Source organism: Penaeus monodon, chromosome 4 (genome assembly GCF_015228065.2).
Source record: "Penaeus monodon isolate SGIC_2016 chromosome 4, NSTDA_Pmon_1, whole genome shotgun sequence".
Taxonomy (NCBI): domain Eukaryota; kingdom Metazoa; phylum Arthropoda; class Malacostraca; order Decapoda; family Penaeidae; genus Penaeus; species Penaeus monodon.
The window spans coordinates 42,717,560-42,725,059 of NC_051389.1; the positions used below are offsets into that span (position 1 = coordinate 42,717,560).

General features: G+C 44.4%; 1 protein-coding gene across 4 annotated transcripts in view; it reads right to left on the reverse strand.

Moving 5' to 3' along the window:
• LOC119572233 (semaphorin-5B-like) overlaps positions 1 to 7,500 on the reverse strand; it is a 74,854-nt gene that overhangs the window by 19,100 nt on the left and 48,254 nt on the right. For 2 of the 4 annotated variants that reach the window (XM_037919214.1, XM_037919215.1), the window contains exon 3: positions 2,338 to 2,391. The exons of 1 other annotated variant lie outside the window; for it this stretch is intronic. The gene's annotated coding sequence lies outside the window, so the exon portion shown is untranslated. Of the gene's footprint in view, positions 1 to 2,337; positions 2,392 to 4,382; positions 4,704 to 7,500 lie in introns of those variants that run through there. One more of the 4 variants, XM_037919216.1, reaches the window with a different exon arrangement.

Below are 7,500 nucleotides of genomic sequence, written 5' to 3' on the forward strand. Positions count from 1 at the left end.
TAAAGTGAAGTATGAAGTATACTAATTCCATAATCCGTCTAATATATATATATATATATATATATATATATATATATATATATATATATATATATATATATATATATAATATATAATAATATACACATATTCATATACTTATGATGTATATTTTATTCAGGGCACACACACACACACACACGCAGCGCAAACAAACATTCACAAACAAACACACACACACAAAGAACTTAAAACAAAGTCACAACACACTCTTTCATTTCTTCCCCGAGGCAGCTCCTCTGTTCGTAACCGCACGACTAATTACCACCCAAAGAAATAATTAGTGATTGACAAGGGATTAAATTATCAGTTTCTAATTAATTGTTTTTTCATCGGGAATTAACCGATAGGTCGATGATAGCTAATCATGACTAGATAAGAGTTGCGTGTAATGGATAATTGGAGTCCAGTGCATCGTAAAGTAGGTAATTGTTATCAATATCAGTAATCAGAATCGAAATTAGCGTCTGCCTTTTGTGTGTTTACTACTGAGCCTTGACCCACATGCATTTCTAAATAACGTATGTGAGTCTGTAGAAGCAATTGTAACAGTTATGCTGTACGTCTGCAGTGCGGTACGGGGTCAGCTTGCTCTCTCTCGCTCACTTTCTCTCTCTCTCTCTCTCTCTCTCTCTCTCTCTCTCTCTCTCTCTCTCTCTCTCTCTCTCTCTCTCTATTTCACACAGCTAAATGTCCTTCTACCTGCCTTTCGCATTACAGTGTGTTTATGTGTGTGTGTGTGTGTGTGTGTGTGAGAGAGAGAGAGAGAGAGAGAGAGAGAGAGAGAGAGAGAGAGAGAGAGAGAGAGAGAGAGAGAGAGAGAGAGAGAGAGAGAGAGAGAGAGAGAAATGGAAAAGGAAAGAGAGAGAGAGCGAGGGAAGCGAGAAAGAGGGGGAAATGAGAAAGAAAGTATGAGAGAAGAAAAGAGAAAGAAAGAGAGAGAACGAGAGAAGCGAGAAAGTGAGAAAAAGAGAGAGAGAACGATAGAAGCGAGAAAGAGAGTAAAGGAGAGAGAGAGAACGAGGGAAGCGAGAAAGAGGGAAAATGAAAAGAAAGGACGAGAGAGAGAGAAGAGAGAAAGAAAGAGAGAAAGAGAGAGCGCGAGAGCGAGAGGATCGCGGGCAGAGCAGAGCGCCCCAGGAGAACTAGTGCCCAGATATAGTCATCGAAAGCCATCACGCCCTCAGCAGGGGACACGAACGCTGTACCACCACTCGAGGGGCTGAGTTTAGCCTGTCACTCACCTCACATTATAATGCTGGTACTAATGACACTCTCGAAAGTAACGCGGCTAATAATCCTGCCATAAGAGTCATTGCTATTGCTATTATTTCTTGTGATAAACGAACAACAGGTACATCTGCCAATAGTACTACGCGGTTAATTTACATAATATGGGTTTTGTAGGTGATAATACTAGTCTTTCGAAATGTATGGCAACAGATATGACTGCAAATAACTGATCTGATATATTAATCGAATTAAATATAACACTGCTATGATACTTTTTGTTTACTGTTCCTCTTCCATGCGTCACTTTTATTTATATATTTTATGTTGTATTTATTTTGTGTATATGCATATATATATATATATATAATATATATATATATATATATATATATATATATATATTTATATATATATATATATATAATCTAAAAGTCCCCCAAAAAACTGATTTAAGAAAATATTTTTTCATGGATGATCTACAGGAGGTGGTTCCTTTGTTAACAAAATATATAAACGCGTAGTTTCCTGCATGATTACGCGCGAGTGTAGCCATGACTCAGCGATTCGGACGCACGACAGCAAATTGGAAACCCTTTTCCAAGTTCTATCATGCACGGAAAATCGGACGAGTTACAAGAAGAAAAAATATAAACGCACCCCTCCTCCCAAAGGAAAGGAAGAAAAAAACGAAAATTTACCTTGGCATCACGACTATCAATAAGCGGCGAGTAACAAATTGCCCGCATAAAGCATCACCAAGTGGGTTCCCAAGAGAGCCACCCTGACGTCTCTGCATATCTTGTAATCCAAGGAATAAGTACTCTTAATAACCCACTGTAAGAGGGAGGTAACCGAGAATGAGGGTATGAGAGAGGGAAGAGGATGGGGAGAAGGAGAGGGATGAGAGGGAAGATAGGGAGAGGAGGATGGGGAGAAGAAGGAGGAGAGGAGGATGGGGAGAGAAGATATTGTAGAAGAAAAGACGGGACAATCCAAAAAGAAACGCATTAATGAAGAGAAACACCAGTGAAACATTGTAGTGAAGACGAAGACCAAATTACTCACTCTGGGTCCCCTGTCTTGAGTCGACCACCTCGTACAACCTTCCCACGCAACTCCCTGAAAGAAAAGACATGATTATCAGTAACGCCTTCCCTTCGACGTCAGTGGATATTTATGGTAGTACACCCTTCAAGCGATAGCTTATCCTTTATGTTTTCCTTTGTGTGTTTTAAATCGATATGAGAAACACAAATAGTCATTCAAATTTCCAAGGCATTCTATGTAGACAGTCCGGGTATATTTAACATTTAGTACTATACATCATTGTATAAAATTGCATTGCGCATAGAGCAAAGTGTAAGAATAAGTGTTTTATAGTATAATAAAATATGGAGATTATTATCGTATTATTACATAATACACCGAATTGCATTAGAATTTTGGGTATGTGGATATACATAAAAGAGAGAGAGGGAGAAAGAAAGAGAGAGAGAGAGAGAGAGAGAGAGAGAGAGAGAGAGAGAGAGAGAGAGAGAGAGAGAGAGAGAGAGAGAGAGAGAGAGAGAGCAAGAAAGCCTTAGGGTTGCAGGTGCCACTCCAGAGACAATAACAAATGCTGTCCTTCGGTGCCTTTGGGGTTGCCCGAGCCTTGCGATGATGTCGGCACTACATTGCACGCTGAAAAAACAGACATGCTTAATGATGCGTTAAGATAATTAACGTTGCTGTATCTTACACTGCCTCACACAACGACTTGGTAGTAAAAATACGCTAGTAATAAGAACGAAAATGGGAGGGAATGCATGGGGATTAGGACATGGAAAACAAGGATAAACTCCATGACAGAGATGTTTGGAGGTCATGACATTAAGGAGGAACTAGCGAGTATCGACGGGGGAGAGGGGAGGGGGGAGGATTGAGGGGAAGGGAGGGGCCCAGGGGTCAGTCGGGAACGCAACAGACCGTGTCAAGACATCCTCTAACGTGTCATTTTGTTTCTTTGAAGAAATCACTTCCTGTTTCCTTGTAATCCGGTTATCGAAGGACCTTATCTTTAGATATCGAAATATATAATGAAGTCTAGCATATACTGTAGGATTAGTATGAAATATTAGTTTATTTTTCACGTCCAAGGGCACTATCATTATCTATCACTATTCTCAGCTGACTACTTCGATTCAATCTCGAGACGTGACCAAAACAAGCCGTAAATCCTCGCGGCGTCGCGACGTTGGTTCCCAGGTACGGGGTGGGGAGGGAGTAGGGGAGGGCAGGCATAGGAGGGGGCAGGGGCGGGGTCACGTCACTCTTGACCTTGAGTGACCACGCTTGGCTGCACACCACTACACAACACAACTTCCGCGCAGGACATCGCAGTCACTCCTCCCCGCGCCCACGCTTCCTCGTCCCTGCGCCCTGGAGGAGCTGAGGGCGGCCCTTGCGCGGGGGGGGGGTGCGGCCGACGGGAGGGGGTGTAAGGGCAAGGTCTAGCTTTGGGTAAGGGAATCGAGCGACGGGTAAGTGGGCGTACAAGTCGGAGTGACATAAATGAATATTAATAAAAGTCAACAGAATCTTGAACATTGAATAAAATATTTGCCCTTTAAAATTTATGTTCATCCGGGATTTTAACACACACACACACACACACACACACACACACACACACACACATATATATATATATATATATATATATATATATATATATATATATATGTATATATACATATATACATATATATACATATATATATATATACATATATATATATATACATATACATATATATATATATATATATATATATATATATATATATATTATATATATATATATTTATATATATAAATAAAATATGTATATATTGCATATTTATATATCTATATAAACACACACACACACACACACACATTATTACACATTATCAGACTGAACGTGTATTCTAGTACACCACGTTACACTGTTGCTGAAATGACGAACAAGCCCACGACCCGTACGTTCAAATTTCTCTTATATTCAGCTGACATACAAACACACAGGTGGGCTTCAACTCACAAAAACAAGCTGTGCATCCAGAAGTGTAACCAAGTCTTCGGGCACTTACTTGTGTATATCTCCACTGTAGTCAAGGTGATACAACAAGCTTCCTCTGGGTTTGATGCTTATCTAAATGCACTTAAAGTTGTGGTCCTTATTTCACAACGTCAACAGACAGGTCACTGGAGAACAACTCACTATCCTCACACAATAATGAAAGAAAACAAGTCTGAACAGTAAACTCCCTCCAACGTTTCAGTATAAATAAACAACACGAACACCAGGACGGGTGTACATAAACAAGCACAACACACAATCGCCGCCAAGTCTAACACACAGTCAAGCGGTCACAACACACGTAGGAGGTTCCCCGAGATCAGAAGCTCCGCTCCTCGTGGCACTCGGCAGGGGTGTGAGGACCAGTCTGATAGCACGGGAGCCGCGAACCCCTTGCTGGGCACGTGCGAGGCCGGGTACAGCCTAGGGGGTGGGGACGGGGGGCAGCGTGGGTAAGTCGGGTCTTGTAATTACTCAAGGGGGGACGAGGGAGTCAGGGCCGTGTGCTTGACCATTATTTTACTGGGAATTGCTCTGCTGGATTGCTTCGTTAATATGATTTTATTTTGTCAGCAGTCATATATGTCTAGTTCAATACTGGGCAATGCTAAACCTGTTTATCACAGGCGCTAAATGTACATATTTAGCTCTTTCCTGATAAATTGTTGTTCCATGTGTTATATGTGTGGATTAAATCATGCATGACGAAGCTCCCAGAAAGAGAGACAAGGCACGGCACATCTGGGGTGTATAGTGTTCCCTCCCCGAATGTGAGTTTTCATGTATATTTTACCACAAACACCACAAACTGTCTCACTTTTCCTATTAACCAGCTTGAATTCATATGGGTTTCTTTACCACAAACTCTCTTTTGTTTTATTTCTCTTTCTCTTGATCCTCTTTATCATTCTTAGCCGATGGTTGTTACAATAAACGTAAGATAGAAAAAAATATTCACTCACTACATCTCCGTCACACACAGCTTATCTTCCACTCCACCAAAAGGGGCGCTGGGCGATCTAGAATAGGGCGGATCCAGGAAACAAGTTAAGGGCGTATCTCAAGTTTGTGAGCGAGGGTGGATGGCTAGGAAGGTGGAGGGGGTGGAGGGGGAGGGATGGAGAAGTAAGGGGGAAGGGGGGGGGGGGGGGGGAAGAAAGGGTGGGGGGGGGGGGGGTGTGGGGGGCGCGTAGTTCATGCCTCTTTTGGGGTGACGGAGGAGGATGGAGAGGAGGGGAGGTAGAGGGTGGAGGACGAGGAATTGAAGGTGGAGGATGAGGAGCGGCGGGAGAGGAAGGAAGTGGAGGAAAAGAAGTGGAGGAAATAGAGGAAAATAGGATAGGGGAGGAAGAGAGGCAGGGTAGGAGGCATATGCAGATATAGAGGGTGGAGGAGGAGAGGAGGAGGAGGAGGAGGAGGAGGAGGAGGAAAAGGATGACGAGGAGGGGAGGAGGAGGAAGAGGAGGAGGAGGAGGAGGAGGAGGAGGAGAGGAGGAGGAGGAGGAGGAGGAGGAGGAAGAAGAAGAGGAGGAGGGGAGGAAGAGGACGAGGAGGAGGAGGAAAAAGATGAAGAAAAGGAGGTAGAAGAGTAGGATGAATTTATATTTGGAGGAACAGAAGACAAGGAGGAGACGGAGGAGGTGGAGGAAGGAGCAAGACTGGGTAAAAGGTGGCCGGCGACAACGGGGGTAGTGGACGAGAGGAGCAGATGGAGGAGATCGTAGAAGGTAAGGATGCAAATGGTGGAGCTTAATGACGAGGAAGCAGAGTGGGTGTGAGTGGAGACGGACTCGAAGGAGGGGAAAGATAACGAGGGAAGGTCAGGAGGAAGAAGGAGGAAGGAGGAGAGACAAGAGGAAGGCCGAGGCTACATTTTCTTTGTACAAATAACAGCGAAACATGTAAAGTATTTAGATTCGGTGTCGGGTTTAATGTCATCTGTTGATCTTGTCCCGTCAACACAAGATTTTACTGTAAGTTATGGCATTACTAGAAATGAAAAGGACTATAAGAGGTTTGTAAAATACTCAAAACATTTAACTTCCTCTCATAAACAAGCTCAGAGCGAAGGACCCCCGGCCAGAGGCACAAGCACCTACGGGAAATTCACAAGGACACGGCTGCTCTGCTGATAAGGCGACGCTCTTCGGGGCAACTGGAGTCTCAGGGGCATGGAGGGTGAGTTTCAAGAGCATCGAGTGTCTTCAAGAGAAGGGACGGGGTCTGAAGAGGGAAATTCTGACTTATCTTGTTCTCATCCTTTCCGCCATCTGCTTGGCTCTGTCTGTTGAATCTCTCCCTCCCTCCTTCCTCTCTGCCTCTCTCTCCCTCTTACCCCCTTTCTCCCTCTATCTTATTTCCCCTCACCTTCCCCTTTCTCCTTCTCTCTCTCTCTCTCTCTCTCTCTCTCTCTCTCTCTCTCTCTCTCTCTCTCTCTCTCTCTCTCTCTCTCCTCTCCCCATCACTCTCCTCTACTGACTCCTTCCTTCCTTCCTCTATCGCTTCCCTTCCCATCTCCTTGTTACTGCCCCCCCTTGTTCCCTCCTTGCCTCCTGCAACAAGACAAAACCTGCAACCCCCCCCACCGCCTCCACCGGCGCTCCCCTACAACGCTGCACCAGCTGCCCCCTGCATCTCTGGCGCGCGTCGGAGATCGTATCGTTTTTATGAAGCAAGGGCGGAGTGTCGGGCCTCTAGGCAGCCGTGTGATGTCGCCTAATCATTCTTAACGAGTCGCGCCCTACAAGGGAGAGCGGGACAGGGCGAGGGACCGGCGCAGACATCGAGAGGGGCTGGACCTCGCAGTATCGTCACGGGACGCTGCGTTTTGTTGTCCCGGCGCACTCCGTGGGCGTGTCTGACGCGCCTCTCTGCGCTGATGGAGTGTGGGCGTTGTGGGAAGGTGCAGGAGAGACCCTGGGAAGGTGCTTGCTGTTGGGTGTGCTGCTGTAAGGCGAAATCACTTCTGCAAGTGCACTAACATCTTGCGTATCTAATGTACTACTGATAGCAACCTTGTTATCAGTTTCCTAAAGACTGTCATGAAACTAGTTTATTACTAATTAGTGTTGTTGATGAACATTTATATTTTTAAGAAGACAAAACAAAGAAATATCAATCATAAACAA